We start from the raw sequence: 23,193 nt of genomic DNA, 5'->3' as shown, positions 1-23,193 counted from the left end.
AAGGGAAGGAGGTAGGGCGGGGGGATGGGGAGGGGGAAAAGGAATGGGGGTCTCAGTCTGAGAAGTGCTCCTGGAGGAGGTGAGCTCACAGTAGGGCTTTGAAGGGAGGAAAAGAGCTAGCTTGGCGGATGTGAGGAGGGAGGGCATTCCAGGCCAGGGGGAGGACGTGGGCTGGGGGCCGACGGTGGGACAGGCGAGAACGAGGCAAAATGAAGAGGTTAGCGGCAGAGGAGTGGAGGGTGCGGGCTGGGCTGTAGAAGGAAAGAAGGGAGGTGAGGTAGGAGGCGGGGAGGTGATGGAAAGCCTTGAATCCGAGAGCGAGGAGATTTTGCTTGATGTGTAGGTTGATTGGTAACCACTGGAGATTTTTTAGGAGGGGAGTAACATGCCCAGAACGTTTCTGCACAAAGATGATCCGGGCAGCAGCGTGAAGTATAGATTGAAGTGGGGAGAGACAGGAGGATGGGAGATCAGAGGAGGCTGATGCATCCAGTGGGGATAGGATGAGAGATTGAACCAGCAGGGTAGCAGTTTGGATGGAGAGGAAAGGGTGCATCTTGGCGATGTTGCGGAGGTGAGACTGGCAGGTTTTGGTGATGGATTTGATGTGAGGGGTCAACGAGAGAGCAGAGTCGAGGATGACATCAATGTTGCGAGCATGTGAGACGGGAAGGATGGTAGTGCCGTCAACAGTGATGGGAAAGTCAGGGGGAGGGCAGAGCTTGGGCGGGAAGATAAGGAGTTCAGTCTTGGACAATATTGAGTTTTAGATGTCGGGCAGATATCCAGCTGGAGATGTCTTGAAGGCAGGAGGACACCCGAGCCTGAAGGGAGGGAGAAAGAGCAGGGGCAGAGTTGTAGATTTGGATGTCATCAGCATAGAGATGATACTTGAAGCCGTGGGAGTGAATGAGTTCACCAAGGGAGTGAGTGTAGATAGAGAACATAAGGGGACCAAGAACTGACCCTTGAAGAACCCCTACAGTGAGGGGGAGGAGGAGCCCTCAAAAGAGACTGAGAATGAACGGCCACAGAGATAAGAGGAGAACCAGGTAAGGACAGTTTGTGAAGCCAAGGTTGGATAGCATGTTAAGGAGAAAGAGGTGGTCGACAGTGTCGAAGGCAGCTGATAAGTCGAGGAGGATTAGGATAGAGTAGGAGCCGTTGGTTCTGCCAAGCAGGACATAATTGGTGACCTTTGAGAGGGCAGCTTCGGTGGAATGTAGGGGGTGGAAGCCAGATTGGAGGGGGTCGAGGAGAGACTTGGCGTTGAGGAATTCAAGTCGGTGGGTGTAGACGACTCGTTCAAGGAGTTTGGAAAGGAATGGTAGGAGGAAGATAGGACGATAAATAGAAGGGGAGGTGGAGTCAAGAGAGGGTGTTTTTAGGATGGGGTAGACGTGGGAATGCTTGAAGGCACAGGGGAAGGAACCAGTGGAGAGTGAGCACTTGAAGATGGAAGTTAAGGAGAGGAGGAGGGACAGGGCAAGAGATTTCATTAGGTGAGAAGGAATGGGGTCAGAAGCACAGGTGGCCTGAATAGCACTTGAGAGGAGGGAGGAGATCTCCTCTGCGTATACTCCTGGGAAGGATGGGAGAGTAGCGGAGACGGCTGAGGGCCGGGGGTTTAGAGAAGGGGGAGGTGTGACCTTGGGGAGCTCAAACCTGATAGAGTTAATTTTATTAATGAACTAGGAGGCCAGATCGTTGCGGGTGAGGGAAGGAGGAAGGAGAGGAAGGGGGGGCCTGAGAAGGGAGTTGAATGTACGGAAGAGCTGACGGGGATGATGGGCATGGGTATCAATAAGGGAGGAGAAATAGTTTTGCCTGGCAGAGGAAACGACAGAGTAAGGCAGGAAAGGATAAACTTGATGTGAACGAGGTTGGCCTGGTGTTTAGACGTTCGCCAGAAGGGTTCAGCAGCTTGAGCATAGGAGAAAGGGAGGCGGACAGTGGCAGTGATCCAGGGCTGTGGGTAAGTGGTACGAGAGCGGCGAAGGGAAAGGGGAGCGTACGAGTTGAGCTGAGTAGTGAGGAAAGTTGAGAGCAGTAATCTGGTCATCAAGATCGGGTAGAGAGGAAAGGGAGGCGAGGTGGGGTATGAGGCGCTCAGAAAGATGCAGGAGCCTCAGGAACCACGTGACGAGAGGGTCTTTTGCTTGTGTAGGCCACGAGGTCCTCGACAGCGCCACGACCCATCCTCCAGGGATCCCCCTCGGAGCAGCTCCTGGTTTATCTACCGGGACCGGGGCAGTACGGAAAGCTTCTGAGGGTCTGAGGGAGAGAGGAGAGAGACCGAGGGCTCCTCATTGTTCCTTCCTGGCTGATGGAACCCAGGAATCTGAGGGGAAAGTGGAGACCTTTCTAATCCTGCAGAGGTCAGCGATCCCTTGCCCCACGTAGCCCCCTTGAGAGTGATTGGAGTTAAGTGTGATGGAGGGGCGGGGGTGGGGGATGGGGACGAGGATGAGGATGGAAGAGAGGGAGCCAGTCTGGGGTCTAAACTGTGGTTCGGACCAGAGCTACGGCCCCTAGCGGAGCAGGGTGCTAGCAGGAGGGGAGGTGTTTTCCAGTTCAGTAACCCCAAACCATCATATGCCTCTCCACTTCCCTCCTCAAGATTTGCCACCATGTAAACTATCCGCTGGGGTATGTTGTTGAAGCACAGTGTCAGCACTGTGGACAGTCACTTTGGCCTTCAGTGAGTCCGAGAATCACTTGGACAGGTTAAACGACAGATAGGGCTGAGAGAATGTGACGAGCTTTGTGCAGCCACTGGCATTATGAGCAATTCCTCCTAGTAAAAATTCTTCCCAAATTCTGGGAGAAGAAAAATAATGGGAAAAGTTGGAATCTCTGCCCTCATGGGCTTTCCAGCCTTCTGGGCTAGGTTGACACATCTTTATTGAGTGCTTATTGTGTGCACTAAGCACTTAGTAATAGTTGTAATTGTTAAGCTCTTACTATGTCTCAAGCACGGTCCTAAGTGCTGGGGTAGATACAAGTTAAACAGGTTAGACACAGTCCTCGTTCCACATGGGGCTCATGGTCTTAACTCCCATTTTTTAGATGAGGTAACTGAGTCTCAGAGAAGTTAAATGACTTGCCCATGGTCACACAGCAGAGATGAGGAAGAGTTGGAATTAGAAATAGGTCCTTCTGACTCCTTCTGACTCCCAAGCCCATGCTTTATCCACTTTAAAACACCATAACGAACACATTCCCTGCCCTAGAAGGAAAGAAAGAATGGAAAGATGAATATACAATTATTGTGTGCCATTATGCAGATGAGGAAACCGAGGCCTGGACAAGTGAAACGACTTGCCCAAGGTCCCACAGCAGCAAAAGGACAGAGACAAGATGAGAACCCAAGTCCTATGACACCCATTAAACTACGCTTGGGAGAGTACAATAGAGCAGAGCTGGTAGATGTGTTCGCTGCCCATAAGGAGCACACAGTCAAGAAGGGAACTCGTGGGCCCATGCTTTGTCCACTAAATGAGGTTGGAAATGAGTTGATTCGCACTTGAGTTAGGTCAAGTGGGTTTAGAGGGCTGGGAAGTGAATTGGGGTTGCTGGTTGGAGGAGGGCAGGGTTATAGGAGTGCTCAGAATTCAGAAAGAACTGTGCTCTCTCTGATTTTGAGTTGATAGGAGAGGGAGTTCCGAGCTAGGATGCAAACATGACAGTCGATCACGAGTAACAACTAGAAAGTTGTTTTGATAGCTGTGAAGACGAGGTGAATGATGAAAAGGGGTTATGTGCAGTTGTATGGTAGAAAGCTATCAAGCCGATTGTGAGTTTTTGTTGCTTGTGTAAAGATACAATTTGTCATGAGAGGATGTTGAGGAGAGGAGAGATGTAGGGTGAGCGATGCTTTAGGAAAGGACTAGATGAATTATGAGGTATGCTTGTGTTTGTGTGTTTAAAAGTGGGGACGCAGATATGTGAGCAAATGGATTCAGTTTGGAGGATACATTTTTTTTGTTGTTCGTTTGTTTGTTTTATGGCATCATCAAGTGCTTATTATGGATACAAGCTAATCATCTTGGACGTAGTCCATGCCCCATACGTTGCCCACAGTTCTAATCCGCATTTTTCAGATGAGGTAACCGAGGCACAGAGAAGGTAAGTGACTGGCCCCAGGACAGCTAAAATACAAGATGTGGAGTCAGGATTAGAAATGAGCTTCTTCTGTCTGCCAGGCTCATTCTCTCGCCACTAAATGGATGAATTTATGTATAAAGGCACTTCTTATTTGAATATAAAACCATCCAAAAAGTTTCACAATAGCCATGTACATATCTTATGTTCTCTGACCTCTCCTAACTGCTATTCATTTTAGATTCAGTCTCCTCAAAGATAAATAGTTCGCAAGATTCGTTAAGTGCTTACTACGTTCTAAGCAAAGTATTAAGTGCTGGGGGAGATTCAAGACAACCTGGTAGAACATAGTGAAAGTGATTCACAGACGAAGTAAGAGGGAAAACAGTTATCGAATCATCATTTTACTATTGAGAAACCTGAGGCGTAGAGAAATTAGGTCACTTTCCCATGGCTATGCACCCGAGAACTGGTAGAGCTGGGATTAGAACCCAGGTCCTCTGACACACAGGCCTGTGTTCATCCCAAAAGCACCCTGCTTCTACAAAGTTCGAAACCTGGTGCTTCCAATAGAATGGAAGCTCCTTGAGGGCAGTGATCATATGTACTAATAACATGTCCTCTGTAGGTACTCAGTAAATAGAATTGATTGAGTTAGTCCTGTTCCTTCACCAACAACATCAATATCTCTAAATTGAAGTCTACCCTCTCCCTTCGCAGGGAGTCAACATCATTTCCCAGAAATGGTCAACGTATCCACAGTAAACTCAAAGATCATTTTGAATTCAATAACTGCCTCCTCTCCGTAGAAAATCTCCAGCAAGTGTCCTGTCAATTTCTTCACTCATCATCATCATCATCATCATCATCATCATCATCATCATCATCATCATCATCAATCGTATTTATTGAGCGCTTACTATGTGCAGAGCACTGTACTAAGCGCTTGGGAAGTACAAATTGGCAACATATAGAGACAGTCCCTACCCAACAGTGGGCTCACAGTCTAAAAGGGGGGAGACAGAGAACAAAACCAAACATACTAACAAAATAAAATAAATAGAATAGATATGTACAAGTAAAATAAATAAATAAATAAATAAATAAATAGAGTAATAAATATGTACAAACATATATACATATATACAGGTGCTGTGGGGAAGGGAAGGAGGTAAGATGGGGGGATGGAGAGGGGGACGAGGGGGAGAGGAAGGAAGGGGCTCAGTCTGGGAAGGCCTCCTGGAGGAGGTGAGCTTTCAGCAGGGTCCTGAAGGGAGGAAGAGAGCTAGCTTGGCGGATGGGCAGAGGGAGGGCATTCCAGGCCCGGGGGATGACGTGGACCGGGGGTCGATGGCGGGACAGGCGAGAACGAGGTACGGTGAGGAGATTAGCGGTGGAGGAGCAGAGGGTGAGGGCTGGGCTGTAGAAGGAGAGAAGGCATGTGAGGTAGGAGGGGGCGAGGTGATGGAGAGCCTTGAAGCCGAGGGTGAGGAGTTTCTGTCTGATGCGCAGATTGATTGGTAACCACTGGAGATTTTTGAGGAGGGGAGTAATATGCGCAGAGCGTTTCTAGACAAAGATAATCCGGGCAGCAGCATGAAGTATGCATTGAAGTGGAGAGAGTCACGAGGATGGGGGATCAGAGAGAAGGCTGATGCAGTAGTCCAGACGGGATAGGATGAGAGCTTCCAACACTCATTCCAACAATTGACTCTAACTTTGGATCTACCCTCATCACATGCAGAAAGTCAGTGCTATCTCCCAAAAATTCCCAACGTCTCCACGGTGAGTGAATTTCTCCTGCCTGGTTTCTCGGAAATACAGGAGCTTCAGCTGATCCAGGCAGCGCTGTTCCTCCTGGTTTACGTGGGGGCACTGTCTGGGAATCCCCTGATCATCTACATCACCGCCCTCTACTGGCACCACCACACCCCTATGTACTTCTCCCACAGACACCTGTCCGTCCTTGCCCTCTGCCTCATCACTCCATCACTGTTCCCAAATCTGTCATTATATCATTGACTAATAACAGCTCTATCTCCTTCTTGGGCTGTGTGGCTCAGCTTTTACTGGTGATCTTGTTTGGCGCTTTGAAGTATTTTGTCCTCACGGCAATGTTCTATGACTGCTACACCGCCATCTTCCACCCCCTGTACTACGAGAACATCATGGAACAAGGGGCCTATCAGAAGACGGCTGCCGCCTCCTGGCTCAGCAGAAGGCTGATAGGGGTTCTATTCTCAACTTCGACTTTCTCCCTGTCTTTTTGAGGGTCCAACGTTGTCCAGCAGTTCTTCTGTGTTGTCTCCTCCCTGCTGGAGATCACTTACTCCGAGGGCCACATCGCCAACAATGTGAGCAGGACAGTCCGGGGAGCTTTAGCCGTCATAAGCTCCGTCTCTATCATCATCTCTTACGTGTGCATCTTCTAGGCCATGCTGAGGATGCCGACCTATGAGAGCCGTACCAAAGACTTCTCCAACTGCCTGCCTCAGCTTGCCATTGTTATCACTGTCATTTTGACAGCCATCATCGCCCATCTGAAGCCACCCTCAAAGTCCTCCTCAATGCTGGATCTGCTGGTGTCTGTGTTTTACGCAGTGGTACCCCCTTCAATGAACCACCTCATCTAGAGCCCGGGACATGAAGTCTGCATGGGGATAGCCATAAAGGGGAGCTTTCCCCACCCTTTTCTTTGGAAAAAAAACTGTCTCCCTGTGTTTATATTGCCATCACTCACCTCAGTAAGACACCCTGCAGGGGGGTGCATATGAACAATTGTCTTTTCTGGCTGAAAGGAGGCTTTCCTAGATTCCAGAGTGTCGTCTGATAAGATCTGTGTGTGATGTACAATCCTGCCTCAGAGGGCATTGCTTTGGAGTCAATACAACCTAACAGGTTGGACTCAGTTTATATACTACAAGGTGCTCAATCTTCATCCCCATTTTACAAAAGAGTGGACTGAAATCACAGAGAAGCGAAGTAACTTGCCCAAATTCCCACAGTAGACAAATGGCGGAACCGGGATTATTATCCAGGTCCCTCTGAATCCTGAGGCCTGAGGTCTATCCACTTGCCGACGCTGCTTCTCTTGGGCAAGTCATTTAACCTTGATAATTAACGAAACTACTTTTTTCGTTCCCAGGCAACTGAAGGTCTCCAAAATCTATCAGTCTCACGTGATGTGGAAAACTTCTCTTCTTGAGTTGCATTCCTTTGTATCATTGTCTTCTCCTGAATAAAGTTTATCTATCCTACTTTCCACTTTTCCTGAGAGTGACCGTGTTATCAGTTCTATGACTTGTGAAGTGAAGTAGTGTGATCTAATGGAATGAACATGAGATTCATCCATTCATTCAATAGTTTTATTGAGCACTTACTGAGTGCAGAGCACTGTCAAAGCGCCTGGGTTGACTGTAAGCTCATTCAAACTGCCAGGCTGTGCCACAGTGCCAAACCCCGGCAGCTACCTGCCTGGGAGCCATGGTTGGGCAGTGGATAACAATAAAACAATAATAATAATAATAATAATAATAATAATAATAATAATAATAATAACTATATTTGTTAAGCTCTTACTCTGTGCCAGGCACCGTACTAAGCAATGGGATGGATACAAGCCAGTCAGGATGGAGGGCCTTGTGATAATTGGGGCCACTGCAGTGGACAACGCCCCCCTCCCTCCTGCAAGCCCCTTGCTCGGTAGGGGGATGTGGCCATGGTCTGAACCCCAACATAGGTCCCGAGTGTGAGCATCTCCCCAGACTGGCTCCTGCTCTTCCATCCACCTCGTTGTCCCTCCCTGTCCCTCCACGACCCCTCAACCAAAGTCACTCTTACTGGAGCAGCATGGGCCTGAGGGGCCCTGACCTTCATCTTCTCTTTGTCTTCCGGGTGGGGCAGGTCACGAAGTCTCCAAAAGGTCTCCAAGTACCGCACTTGGCACACAAGATGTTCTCAATCACTTGCAGTGATGGACTACTGGATGGATGAATGAATGGATGAATGGATAGGTCGTTGGATGAGAGGAGATGGATCTGAGCAGTTGGATGGGATCTGTATCCATCTTTGCCTCCCTTCTTCCAATGGTCTTACCTTAAGAGTGTGTCTTATTCTCCACCTCTTCAAAGCTTTACTTAAGGACATCTCCTCCAAGAGGCCTTCGCTAAGTATTCTTTTCCTTTTCTTCCACTTCCTTCTATGCCGCCCTAACAGTGTCTTTATTCATCCCCCTCACAGAACCACATCAATTATGTCCATAACCATAATATATTTATTCATGCTAACGCCTGTCTCCCACTCCCTACTGTAAGGTCATTGTGGGCAGAGAATGTTTCTGTTATATTGCGATACTATACTCTCCCAAGTGCTTAGTACAGTGCTCTACATCCTGTAATCACTCAATAAATGAGATTGACTGACTCCTAAATCATTATTATTAATATCAACATCATCATCCTCAATCAAAAGCATTTATTGAGCACTTATTATGTGCAGAGCACTCTATTAAATACTTGGAAGTGTACAATACAACAAAATCAGCCATCATGTTCCCTGGCCATAACAAACTAGCAGTCTAGAAGACTACCTAATTTAATATTTGCTCAGCCCACTGGATAAAATCACCCAGACCTGGGACAGTTGGGAGGCTGAAATGTCTTGGATATTAGATCGGGATTCCACAGGCTATCCCTCTTACCCCCAATACTTTAGGAAAAATCAAACCAATGCAGGGAATCATTGTGGTCCATCCATCCCGATTCTAATCCCTGCTCTGCCACTAGTCTGCTGTGTGATCTTGGGTAAGTCTCTGCACTTCTCTGGCCCTCAGTTACCTCATCTGCAAAATGGGGATTGAAACTGTCAGCCCCACGTGGGACAGGGGAATGTGTCCAACCCAACTTGCTTGTATACACCCCATTGCCTAGTACATTGCCTGGGACAAAGAGAGCACTTAACAAATACCATAATAATGATGATGATGACGATGACGATGATGATGATGATGATGATGATTAACCCACCTGGAGGATACCCTAGAAAGCAATTATAAGATCCCTCTAAATATACTTTTTCAAGACTCTGCAGGGGGTAGCTGGATCTAATCCAGGAAGTATAAATTCATGGGCTCCTGATCATAATCATAATTAATTATCATAATCATAATTATCAACATTATCCCTATAGTCTTTATTGACAGTTTACATGCAAAAGGCTATGACAGGTGCTGAGTAGAAACAAAATGATCAGCTCAGACAAAGTCCCTGGCTGTAAGAGGCTCAGAATATGAGAAAGCATGTACCAAATCCTCATGGTACAGAGACCCAGAGAGTTTAAGCTGGTCACCCAAGATCACACAGCTCGTCAGTAGAAGAGTTGACATTAGAACTTAAGTGCCATGACTCCCAGTGGGATGATTAATCCCCTCTAAACTGTAAGATCCTTGTGGGCAGGAAACGTGCCTACCAAATCTTTTCTTTATCTTCCCCTTCAAACCCTGTCCTCCCCTTGATTTTCCCATCACAGTAGATGACCCACCATTTTTCCTGTTCTCACAAGCCCATAACCTTGGCATTATTCTCAACTCCTCTCTCTCATTCAACCCTTATATTCAATCCATCACTAAATCCTGTCAGTTCCACCTTCACAGCATGGATAAGATCTGACCTTTCCTCTCCAACCGAACTGCTACCATGTTAATCCAGTCCCTTATTCTAGCCCACCTTGTTTGCTTTATCAGTCTCCTTGCTGACCTCCCACGCCTCCTGTTTCTCCTCACTCCAGTCCATACTTCACTCTGCCGCCTGGATCATTTTGTTATAAAAACATTCAGTCCGTGTTTCCCCACTCCTCGAAAATCTCCAGCGTTTGCGCATGCACCTCTGCATCAAAGGGAAACCCCTCACCACTGGCTTTAAAGTACTCAATAACTTGTCCCCTCGTACCACACCTCTCTACTCTCCTACTACAAACTAGACAGCACGCTTCGTTCCTGTAGTAAATATGATTGATTGACTGATGGATTGAATATCAGCGCAAGGAAACCGACATTTCAACTTATAGAGGGGTCTGGGGGAATCTCCTTTTTAAGACTGTCCACATAGCAGCTTTCAAGTCCCAGTTCCTCAGGCTGTATCAGCGCAAGGAAACGGACATTTCAACTTATAGAGGGGTCTGAGGGAATCTTCTTTTTAAGACTGTCCACAGAGCAGCTTTCAAGTCCCAGTTCCTCAGGCCGTAGATGAGTGGGTTCAGGGCCGGGGGCATGATGACGTAGAACATGGCAGTAGCAGGTCGAACACGGAGGAAGAGTGTGAGGGCGGCTTGATACAGCCCAACACACCTGTGGAGAGGAAGATGGTGACGACGATGATATGGGGCAGGCAGGTGGAGAAAGCTTTGGCCTGGCCCTTGGTAGCTGGCATCCTCAGAAGGACCCAGAAGATGTGCACATACGAGGTGATGATGGAAATTGAGCTTATGACACCAATAGTTAGCCCACATTTCACACTCACGTCGATGGCAGAGTGGTGCTCAGAGCAGATGATCTTCAGCAGGGCGAGGATGTCACAGAAGAACTACTGGAAAACGTTGGACCCGCAGAAGGACAAGAAGATCGAAGCTGAAAACAAGACCCCGAAGAGCCCTCCACTGAGCGAGGAGGCAACCGCCATTTCCCCACGTACTCCTTCTGGTTTCATGACGACCTCGTAGCATAGGGGGAGGCAGATGGTGGCCTAGCAGTCGTAGGACATCGCCATGAGGACGAAAAACTCCTGGTGGCAGTAAACAGGACAACCAGGAAGAGCTGAGTGGCACAGCCTAAGAAGGAGATGGATCGGCAGTTAGTCAAGGAGATGGTGACGGATTTGGGGATAGTGACAGAGATGAGGCAGAGGTCGATGACGGCAAGGTTCCTGAGAAAGAAGTACATGTGGGTGTGGAGGCGCCAGTCGAGGACGGTGATGGCGACGATGAGGGGATTCCCCATCAGGGTCGCCAGGTAGACCAGGAGAAACGGCACGGCATGGACCAGTTGCAACTCCCGGACCACCGAGAATGCCAGGAAGCAGAATTTCCTCACCGCGGAGATGCTAGACATTTCTGGGGGATGATGACGACTTCTAGCACAGGAAGAGGAAGACTTTAATTTACAGGCCTTGATGGCCTCGAAAAAGGAATCAACATTAATTCCCATAGGAGTAAATCAGTCATCTGTACGCTCTGAGCACCTACAGAGTTCAATAGAATTAGTACAAATGATCCCTACTGTCAAGTAATTCCAAGCTCACAGACTTGCTGAAGTGACATAGTGAAGTGAAAAGGGAACAGTCTTTGGAGTCGGAGGACCTGGGTTTTAATTCTTGCTCTACCACTTGCCTCTTGTGTGACCTTGCAGAGCATACTTAACTTCTCTGAGCACCAGATTCTTCATCTAAAAAATGGAAATTCAAGGCCTCAATTTATCCTCGCTACTGAGACTGTGATCACAGTATGGGGCAAACACTAGGTCCTACATGATTACTGGGCATCTCTTCCTGTACATACTAATGTGGTTGGTGTATAATTAGCATTTAACACGAGATACAAGCATTATTATTATTTGGAGAGAGAGAAACCTAAAATAAATTGCAGATAGGAGACCACCAAAGAGCATAGAGATGAACTTGGCTGTTGTGAAATTTTGTAGGTCAATCAACGTATTTATTGAGCAGTTGCTATGTGCAGAGCACTGTACTAAATGCTCAGGAAAGTCCAACATGATGGAGGTGGCAGGTACGTTCCCTGCCTACGACAAGCTTAGAGTCTAGAAATGATTTTATACTCAAACTAATATCCTCAGCCCCTCTCAGGATCACGCCTGGAGAGTTTCCAGTACTCTACCACTCTCGGCTATGGTAGGAAGAGTCAAGCAGAGACCTATCCATTCCATTCCTAGCTTGAGCAGTGTCTAGAGAGTGGCAGGCAATCTGCTACAAATCAAAACTCACCTGTGCTGGGAAGCAACGGCATGGGAGAGAGTTGAGGTTGGAGACTCAAATTTACCACATGGAAGAAGGCAATGGTAAACCACTGCCAAATGTTTACCAAGAAGGCTTTATGGATAAACTACCAGTAGTCATTCTGGTATATGCATCCATAATAATAATAATACTAATAGTAATAATAATAATAATAATAATAATAGCATTTGTTATACTCTGTGGGGGGGGGGATACAAGATGATCAGGTTATCCCACGTGGGGCTCACAGTCTTAATCCCCACTTTACAGATGAGGTAACTGAGGCTCAGAGAAGTTAAGTGATTTGCCCAAGATCACACAGGAGATATATGGTGGATCCGGGATTAGAACTCATGACCTCCGACTCCCAGGTCTATGCTCTTTCCACTGAGCCACGCTTCTTGGTAAAAATAAAGAGGTGGTTTACTATTGCCTCTTTCTGTACGGTGAAAACCTGAGTCTCTGCCGTTGTCTTTGATTCACATTTTGATCATTTGTTCATCTGCCTTTGACTCTTTCCCATGCCGCTGCTGCTCAGCACAGGTAAATGAACTTTGCGTGATGCTACCACTTAGACCTTTCCGTTATGGGTAACCCTAGCGAGCGTATCTTTCAATGACATGGCTCCAAGCTTCACTGGTATAGGCAAACTCTCCTGCCACGGTAAGGCATTGATTCGTAGAAGAACTTCCGTTCAGAAAAATTGATGATGGCACCGAAGTTTTCCCAGAATCAGTCACGCTCTCTCATCCCTGATAATCACGTTCCCGCTGAAAACGTTTTTTGCATACAGGAACCACTGACAGCCGAAGTGATGTAGGATCCGATCCTGGCGGGCGGTTGCCATGGTAGCCAGGATGGGAATGCTGGAGGGAGGAGAGCTGTGTCGGTGATGGGGCCAGTGGTGGATAGAGCACGGGCCTGGGAATAAGAAGGAGCTCGTGACCCGTAAAGTGGATCCCCTGATTAGAATCTGTTTCGGCCAGCAAGACATATCCAGCTCCCATCACCCGAAGCCCTTGTATAGTCGCAAACTGCATGGGTGCTGCCACTGGGTAGACAAACACCACTCCTGTACGAGTATCCACCGCAATGAACGGGTATCTCTTTCCCTGGTTTAGGGGCAAGGGCCCTATGTTGGCCATAGGGCTGCGAATTCTTTTGCATACGATGTTTGCAATCTTGCAAGAATTCACATTCCTCCCTGCACGTTCCTTCCCACCCCGGTCCCCGGAGGGTTTGATACATGGCATCCACCCCGCTATGAGCTAGTGCCTTATGTATACTCTGGATGGAGTTGGGAGGCCGTGCCTCCAGTACTTGTGCGAACGCGTCTGCCTCCACGTTTCCGGGGCCCCTGGTGAGCTGGTACATGGTACATGGTGAGGGGGGCCTCCCGGGCTCCTAGTATTCGAGGGATGTCATGCTACATCTCTTTTCCCACACGTCTCCCCGTCCTCCCATCCACCTCTTGGCTTCCCACACGCCAACCATGGGGCTAGGCTGCTGTATGTGGCCCACGAGTCTGTTGCCAAGGCATTTACATCAGGGTGGGTGGATAGGAGCATCCATACCGCCCTGATGTTAGCCCATTGGCTGGACTAACGGACCCCTTCTTCCCAGAGGATGGTCCACATGGTTGGTGGGGGGGGGGGACTGCAACTGCAGCCCACATACTCGGGTTCCCTTTGGCTGACCCGTCAGTATACCACGTGCCAGTTGGCGGCGCCCCCTCCCCCTTCTCCACAGGCCGGTTCTAGCAAATTGGTACCGAGGGGATTGAGGTAGGGGGTCCAGGGTTCTCAGATGTCACCGCCCCACTATACACTCGGGTACCATTGTGATGAGTACCTAATATGTGGCGGGGGCCATCCGGCCCACACCCAATCAGACGGTAGTTCTCACTGCAGAGGTGCTGTGCCCCCCAAACCCTCCGATCCACAACTGGGGGCCCGTGAATTTTCTGGCGTCCCCGTGTGCAGGGGTGACTTCTGCACCGGTGTTTAACAAGGCGAGGGTAGACTGAATATTCTGGGGACCCCAGGAAATAGTCAGGGTAACGTATGGCCTCTGATTTCCTCCGACTGACCTGTCCCGAAGAGGGGGCCTTGGCCCTTCCCTCTAGGTTCGCTCAGGTCCAGGTGTAGTGGTGAAAAAGCACCACCCGGTGCAGAGTGAACGGGCCTCCTTTTTTTCTCCCAATGACACTTTCGGGTGCTTCATCTGTGCGTTTGCTTTCCCCTGTGGTATACCTCTGATAGGTGACCTTTTCCATACAGTGAACAGCACGGTGTTTGGCTGCTTATCTATCTTTTCTTGTTTGGTCCCGGCCGCTATTGAATCCCTCCACATTTGGGATCTGGATACCTTCTGTGTTGCTCCTTCCGGAGCGATGGATTTTGTTGGGGCCACCCCTCGAATCCTGCTAGGCTTTGCAATCAGCCCCTCCAGATTCCCCAAAGCCAGTATAACATCTATGACAGGCTTGCCCATCTTTTCCTCAGCCAGGGACAGCAACACTCCCTGTATGAGTGGGGAGGGGCGGGGGGCGGGGGAACGCCGACCGGAGAAGATTACTGCGCATCCCGGAATTCAAGGGTGCTGCATCGAGGCTATAATCTCTCGCGGCATGTATTTTCTGACTCATTCCCAACCTTTTCAATAAGGCGTTTGCCCCTTCCATATCCACCCACTCTTTTGGTTCAGCGGGTAGCTCGTCCGGGGTGGCCTAGGTGTCGGCCACTACCAATCCATCAGAGAGCGGTTACCACTGTTGGCCTGACCCACCTTCAACCGCTGCCTGATATGGGGGTTAGCTGCTACTCCAGATAGTTCAATCCTGTCACCCCCCTGGTCCCAGCATCGGACCATCCAGGATAGCAGCGTTTCTCAGGGGCTGCTGACAGTATTACTTGTGGATCGCCATCATTTTAGCCGGGGTATAATCCTGTACAGTGATGTGGTCTCTGGCTTCAGAGTTCCCTATACCCTCAGGGCTCAGGATAGCTTTAGTTTCCTGAGTGATGAGGGGTCGTACCCTTCCCTCGATGTCTTTTTCTATGATGTTTATCATTTCCTCATCACCCCATTCTTCGTCTGGGTGCCAGGCGTCCGGGTCCTAGTTGGTACCCATTATAAGTGCCATACTGTGGGGCGGCCCATTCGTCGCCCCTTTAGCTTTGCTAGCCTGCACTTCAAGATGACCCCGTTCTCGACTGCTTCTTCGGCGGTCTTACTTGCAAATTTGTAGGTGTCCCGCATAAAGCTCTTTCTCGCGAGCCATCTTTTCGGATTTGCGGACCTTACTTTCATTTTCCAGCAGCATATTCATTTCATGTTGGTATGCCACCAGCAGCAGCTGCCTTGGGTTCGCAACAGCTCTCCTCTCTGATTTCGGCATCTTATGGATGTCCAGGGTTTGTAGAGCACACTCTATGCCCTTCGGGGTCTCCACTAGAGCACCCCATTCCGGGGTGGGGGGGGGGGAGCCATATCAAGCACTTCAGCTACACCCGTCCACACCCCTGACTCTGATTCCAACATCTTATGGATGTCCAGGGCTCGTAGAGCGTCCTCTATGCCCATTCCCGGGGGTTCGGGGCAGCCATATCAAGCACTTCAGCTACACCCCTCAACACCCCCGAGTTATACCCCGGGATCTGAAATCCTGGGTGTCTCGCCTCCTTTATACCCATGTTTGTGGTTTGGAGCGTCGCCAGCCAATCCAGCCAACTACACCAACTGTGGGGAATGCCGCCCATGTTAGCTGGGGTCACCAACCAGAGGGCGGCTCCGGGATTCTTAGCTTGGGTGATGACGAGCCAAAGTCCAGACATCGAGCCAGAGTGATCAGTTCTGACACTTTATTTGGTGTAGTCACATAGCTGTAGTAGAGCAAGCAAGTGAAGGAGGGGGTCCGAGTCCTAACCAGCAGGGCAGGCTCTGCAGGACTCGGTCTAAATGCCTACAACTAATAACAGAAACAATGTCTTTTATATACGAAGCCCCCATCATACCTGTTAGCCCTCCCTGTATTCCCAGGACGCCTATCTGATTCGGACTGTATGTACTTATTACTCTATTTATTTTATTTGTACATATTTATTCTATTTATTTAATTTTGTTAATATGTTTTGTTTTGTTCTCTGTCTCCCCCTTCTAGACTGTGAGCCCACTGTTGGGTAGGGACCGTCTCTATATGTTGCCAACTTGAACTTCCCAAGAGCTTAGTACAGTGCTCTGCACACAGTAAGTGCTCAGTAAGCGCTCAAGCGCTCAATAAATACGATTGAATGAATGAATGAATGAATGAATGAATGAATGACTGTTACAGCCTGGTAATGTACCAGTTCTGTGTCCTTGCTGTGGGTTGTTCAGGCAGAGGAAAGGGGTGAATTCAGAGATAGGCCACTCTTCCCACAGCCCCTCTGGGAGGCTGAGAGTGCCATGTAGGACAGGGACTGTGTCCATCGTGATTACCTTGTATCTACCCCAGCGTTTAGCACATGTTAGCTTGGTGACTTTGGACAAGTTACTTTACTTCTATACACCAATCTCTTTATCTGTAAAATGGGAATTAAATCCTATGCCCTCCTTACTTAGACTGTGAGCTCCATGTGTACAAGGGCTCTACCCAAACTGATTATTCCTTCATTCATTCAACTAATCGTATTTATTGAGCACTTACTATATGCAGAGCAATGTATTAAGCTCTTGGAAAGTACAACTCAGCAGAAAATAGAGAAAATCTCTGCCCACACGGGCTTACAGTCTAGAAGTGGGGATACAGGCATCAAAACAAGTAAACAGGCATCAATCGCATCAATATGAATAAATCGCGTTATAAGTATGTACAAAATGCACAAGTGTTTTGCGGGGAGGGAGGGTAAAGCAAAAGGATCCAGTCGGGGTGATGGGGAGGGGAGTGGGAGCAGAGGAAAAGTGGTGCATAGTCTAGGATTAGCTTGTATCCACCTCAGCATATAGCTCAGTGGCTGGCACAAAATAAATGCATAACCAATACCTTAAAGAAAAGTCCTCACTGACCTCTAGAAGAATTGAACCTCCTCCTAGCTGTGTCTACAAAAACCTGCATAACCGCAGGGGTGGTGCAAAAGTGCTAAAGAGGTAATTTAATCAATCATTCAATGCGCATTATTTATTGAGCTCCTGAGGTGTGCAGAGTCCTAAAGTAAGATTTTTAAGAGACTACGATAGAATACCAAGACATAAAACATCTCCTCAATCTAGCAGGGAAAACAGACACTAAAGGTATAGACGAATGAAGAAGGAAAAGTAAGTGCTTAAGTAATAGGGCATGTAAAAAAATCCATCAGTGGTATTTATTGAGTGCTTATTATTTGCAGAGGAATGTACCAAGGGCTTGGGTAGGGAGTGCAATATGACAGAATTAGCAGACACGTTCCCTGATAATAAGCGCTTAGTACAGTGCTCTGCACACGGTAAGTGCTCAACAAATAGATTGAATAAATGAATGAATAACGAGCTTATGAAATCTATAGAAAAACAAAGGGAGTTACTGGTTGTGATCTGGAGTGAGAGAACTGAATGGGGAAACAATCTGTGTGATAATGATAACGATGATTATGGTATTTGTTAAGCGCTTACTATGTGCTAAGCCCTGTTCTAAGCAATGGGTAGAAACAAGGTCATTAGGTTGTCCTATGTAGGGCTCACAGTCTTAGTCTCCATTTTACGGATGAGGTAACGTCGGCACAGAGAGGTTAAGTGGCTTGTCCATGGTCACACAGCAGACAAGTGGCAGAGCTGGGATTAGAACCCATGTCCTTTGACTTCCAGGCCCGTGTTTTTTTCCCGAAGCCATGGTGCTTCTCATCTTGGGATGGGGTGAGATTTAAGAAGGATTTTGAAGATGGAGAGAGCAGAGGCCTGGTGGTTATCGATCATTCAATCAATAAGTAGCATTTATTGAGTGGTACTAAGTTCAGAGCACTTAACTACACACTTGGAAGAGTAAATATAACAGAATTGGTAGGCCCGATCCTTGTCCACACTGAGCTTCAGAGTCTATAGGGGAGACAGACGTGGATATAAATGAATAAATGATGGATATGCACATACGTGCTGTGGGACTGATAGTTGGGTGAATAGAAGGAGCAAATCGAAGCACAAGGGTGACACAGAAGGGAGTGGATTGAACAGGGAGGAAGTTCCTGACAGGAGCAATGGCAAGAGCTGGATGGCTGTTAAAATCTCTGTGATCCGGGACTCCCCTCCCTGCTCAGGGATCAGAAATGGTATTTCAGTGCTTACAGTATGTCGAACACAGTTCTAAGTGCTGGGGTAGATACAAGTGAATTAGGCTGTACATGGTCCTTGTTCCGCATGGGGCTCACCGTCTCAGTAGGAGAGAGAACAGAAGAACAGAGGCACAGAAAAGCAAATTGAATTGCCCAAGGTCACACAGCAGACAAGTGGAGGAGCTGAAATTAGAACCCAGGACCTCTGACTCCCAGGCCTGTGATCTATCCATGAGGCCATGCTGCTTCTAACTTCTCAAATGTACTGACTTCATCCTTCATCCCACCTTCTCACCAACTTAGTGCAAGCTTGAACTTGTCATCCCTAATCACTGTGCATGTTTCCTATTACTGTCTTCTATCCACAAGGAATCGGGGTTGCTTCATTCCTGGTAGCAGTAAGAAATTATAAGAGTAATCAATCAATCGGTCAGTCAATCTAGGGTGTTTAATGAGCATTTTTTATGTGCAGAGCTCTGTACTAAATGCTTGGACAAGTCCAATACAACAGTTCAATGAGGTGCGAGTGAGCTTTCCAAGTCATAGAAGCAACATGGCCTTGCAGGTAGAGCACGGATCTGGGAGTCAGAGGACTTGGGTTCTAATCCCAGCTCTCTCACTCATCAGCTGTGTGACTTTGGGCAAATCACTTAACTTCTCTGGGCCTCAGTTACCTCATCTGTAAAATGGGAATTAAGACTGCGTGGTACAACCTGATTACCTTGTATCTACCCCAGTGCTTAGAACAGTGTTTGGCACATAGGAAGCGCATAGCTAATGCCATCATCATCATCATCATCATCATTGTTATTAATTTCGTCTCCTCCACTTGTCTGCTGTGTGACATTGGCCAATTCACTTTTCTGTGCCTCGTTCTACAACTACACCCCAGCTCACACTCTCCTGTCCCTTGTGATAATAATAATTGTAGCATTTCATAAACACTAATTATGTATCAGACACTGTATTAAGTGCTGGGGTGGATACAAGCAAATTGGGTTATACACAGTCCCTGTCCCACATGGAGCTCACAGTCTCAATCCCCATTTTACAGATGAGGTAACTGAGGCACAGAGAATTAGGTGACTTGCCCAAGGTCTCACAGAAGACAACGGGTAGAGTCGGGATTAAAACCCAGGTCCTTCTGACTCCCATGCTTGTGCTCTATCCATTAAGCAGTGCTGCCCTTCAACCTGAACTACTTACTCTCCTTTTCCTTCCTATTTTCCACGGCTGGTATCTTGCTCACAGTTTCGAATCTCGGCTCTACCATATGCCTGCTGTGTGACATTGTACAAGTCACTTAACTTCTCTGTGCACCAGTTCCCTCATCTGGAAAGTGGGATACGATTCCTGTTCTCGATCCTATGTGGGATCTGATTATCTGATTATCTTGTATCCATCCCGGTGCTTATTGCAGTGCTTAGCACACAAGTATTATTATTACAAGTCCCCCTTTTCCTCCCAGACTGAGCCCCCCTTTTCCTCAGCTTCCCCTCTCCTCTACATCGCGCCATCTCTCTTCCTTCGTTCTCCCCCCCACCCCACAGCACTTATGTATATATGTACATACCTATAATTCCATTGATCTATATTAATTTCTGTTTACTTGTTTTGTTATGCATATATCTATAATTCTATTTATTTCTATTGATACTTTGTTCTTTTTTTGTTGTCTGTCTCCCCCCTTCTAGACTGTGAGCCCATTACGGGCAGGAATTGTCTCTCTTTATTGTTGAATTGTATTTTCCAAGCCCTTAGTATGGTGCTCTGCACACAGTAAGTGCTCTATAAATATGATTGAATGAGTGAATGATTTGCCTGTTCAGAATTTTGTACCACCTATGAACTTGAGTACTCACAAACCCCTTTAGCATTTGTGTAAATACTGTATATACCTTATTATTTACACAGTAAAACAGCCCCTTTTCTTTCTTCCTCTTGTCTGTAGTTTATTCTGGTGCCTTTTTCCCTTTTTAGATTGTAAGCTTGTTAAAGGCAGGAATTGTGTCTGCTAACTCTTTGTATTCTCCCAAGTGCTTAGTACAGTGCTCTGCAATTAGTCAGAGTCTGACAAATACCATTGATTGACTGATTAATCATGCCTACGAATTCCATTGTGCTCTTCAAAGCACCTACTACAGTGCTCAGGCTCAGCTGATTCACAATAGGCGCTCCAGAGTGGTAGTCAGAGAACGTGTCTGTCAGCTCTGTTATACTGTCCTCTCCCAAGCGCTTAGCACAGTGCTGTGCACATAGTAATCACTTAATGAATAGGACTAAGTGATAGATTAATTGATTCCTTTGGGAAAATCTGGGTAACATGCTTAGGTACAAAGAATAGGTCGCTGGCGGATAATGGGTTCATTCAAGTCTTTAGATGATGATTTTCTCCCCAAAAGGGAAGCCATGCCCTCCAAGGACCCTCCCCAGGGAGGCCTTCATGTCCCGGTTCCTCAGGCTGTAGATGAGGAGGTTGAGGGCTGGGGGCACCGTGGTGTCGAACATGGACACCAGCAGGTCCAGCGTCAAGTGGAAGTCTGACGGAGGCTTCAAGTAAGCGTAGGAACAAGTCATGACAAAGAGAGTGACGACGGCAAGGTTAGGCAGGCAGGCGGAGAAGGCTTTGGCCCGGCCCTCGGCGGCCGGCATCCTCAGCACATCCCGGAAGATGCGTATGTAAGAGACAATGATGGAGACGAAGCTGACAAATGCAAGCACCACCCCGGTAGTCACATACACATCGAGGGTGACGTTGTCCTCGGAGCAGGAGATCTTCAACAGGGAGGGGACGTCACAGAAGAACTGCTGGATGACGTTGGACCCACAGAAGGACAGAGAGAAGGTTGGAGCTGGAAACAAGTTCCCACACAGTCCCCTGCTGAGCCAGAAGGTGGCAGCCATATTTACACATGTCCCTGGGTCCATGATGACACCATAGCTCAGGGGGCGGCAGATGGCCACGTAGCGGTCATAGGACATTGCCGAGAGAATGAAAAACTCTGAACTGCCAAACAGGTCCATCAGAAAGACCTGTGCGGCACAATCCAAGAAGGAGTTGGAGTTGCAGTTGGTCAAGTAGTTGAGGACGGAGTTAGGGACGATGACGGTGATGAGGCAGAAGTTAATAGGTTCCTGAGGATTCGAAGGCGGTGACGGAGACGATGAGGAGATTCCCCAACAGGGCCGCCAGATAGATCAGGAGGAACAACACGGTGTGGACCAGCTGCAGCTTCCGGAACTCCGAGAAAACCAGCAGGAGGAATTCCGTCACCATGGAGATGTTGGCCACGTCCTGGGTTTGGCCTTTGGCCACCGCATTTAAAGATGTGTGTTGTAATCCCTGGGTTAGGACACTCAATCAGCTCTTTCTCCACAATTCATCCCCTCCCTCCACACGATATCCCAACAGCCACACTTTACTACTCTCAATTTAATCTGCTCACTGTGTTTCATTCCGATCTGTTTCATCGTCAGCTTCTTTTCCACACCCTCCCTTCTATCTGGCCCCCTCGCCCCCAACTACCTCATCAGCATTTCCTTGTCACCTAAGCACTTGGATCCTGACAGTTTCCCTCATTGTTCTTATATATGTATTATTATACTTGATTGTTTTCCCCTACCTGCATTTTAATGTCCATCACTAGATTATAAACTCTTCGAGGGCAGAGATCATGTCTACCATTCATTCATTCAATCGTATTTATTGAACGCTTAATGTGTGCAGAGCACTGTTCTAAGCACTTGGAAAGTACAGTTCAGCAATAAAGAGAGCCAATCCCTGTCCATACCGAGATTACAGTCTAGAAAGGGGGAGATAGGTGTGAAAACAAGTAAACAGGCATCAATAAATAAAACTTTAGATGTGTAACAACGATAACAGAAGAACCATTAGAAAGGTTGCAGATTGTGGCAGAAGACAGGTCGTTCTGGAATATACATCTCTGGAGTTCTAGAGTATACATCTATGGAATCACTATGAGTCAGAAATGACTCGGCAGCACTTAATAATGATAATAATAAATGTATACACGTCAGAACAAGTAAACAGGTAGCAATATAAATAAACAACAAGTGCTGTAGGGCGGGGAGAGGCAGATAGAGTAAGGGGAGCGAGTCAGGGCGATGAAGAGAGGAGGGGGAGAAGAGTAAAAGGGGGGCTCAGTCTGGGAAGACCTCCTGGAGGAGCTGAGCTTTCAGTAGGGCTTTGAAGGGAGGATGTAAGATCGTTTGGCAGATTTGAGGACGGAGGGCATTCCAGGCCAGAGACAGGACTTGGGCCAGAGGTCGGTGGCAGGAGAGGCGAGAACGAGGCCCAGTGAGAAGGTTAACGGCACCAAAGGAGTGGAGTGTGCAGGCTGGTCTGGAGAAAGAGAGAAGGGAGGTGACGTAGGAGGGCTAAGGGGATGGGGAGCTTTGAAACCAACAGTGAGGAGTTTTTGCTTGAAACCAACTCTATCATACTTTTCAATGAGCTTACTATAGTCCTCTGCACAGAGTGCAATCAGTGAAGTACTCAGTAATAATAATAATGATGATGATGGCATTTGTTAAGCTCTTATAATGTGCCAAGTACTGTTCTAAGAGAATGATGAGGCTGGAGTCCCAGGCTTACCAGATGCATCCCACCAAAGCTGTTTTGCATGGAATGTCTATCACTGACCTGATGACAAACAAATCAGAAGGAGGAAGCTGGGAAACTGGAAAAAAATCCTCAGTCCTCCCTCTGTACTTCTCCAATTTTGCTGGCTGGGAACTCCTCGGCCTCCCATCTTGTAACTCTGTAACTCTGCCACTGGTTTCTC

The sequence above is a fragment of the Tachyglossus aculeatus genome, chromosome 3 (genome assembly GCF_015852505.1).
Source record: "Tachyglossus aculeatus isolate mTacAcu1 chromosome 3, mTacAcu1.pri, whole genome shotgun sequence".
In the NCBI taxonomy this organism is placed as follows: domain Eukaryota; kingdom Metazoa; phylum Chordata; class Mammalia; order Monotremata; family Tachyglossidae; genus Tachyglossus; species Tachyglossus aculeatus.
The sequence above is the reverse complement of the archived record's forward strand: the minus strand, read 5'-3'. Positions refer to the sequence as shown.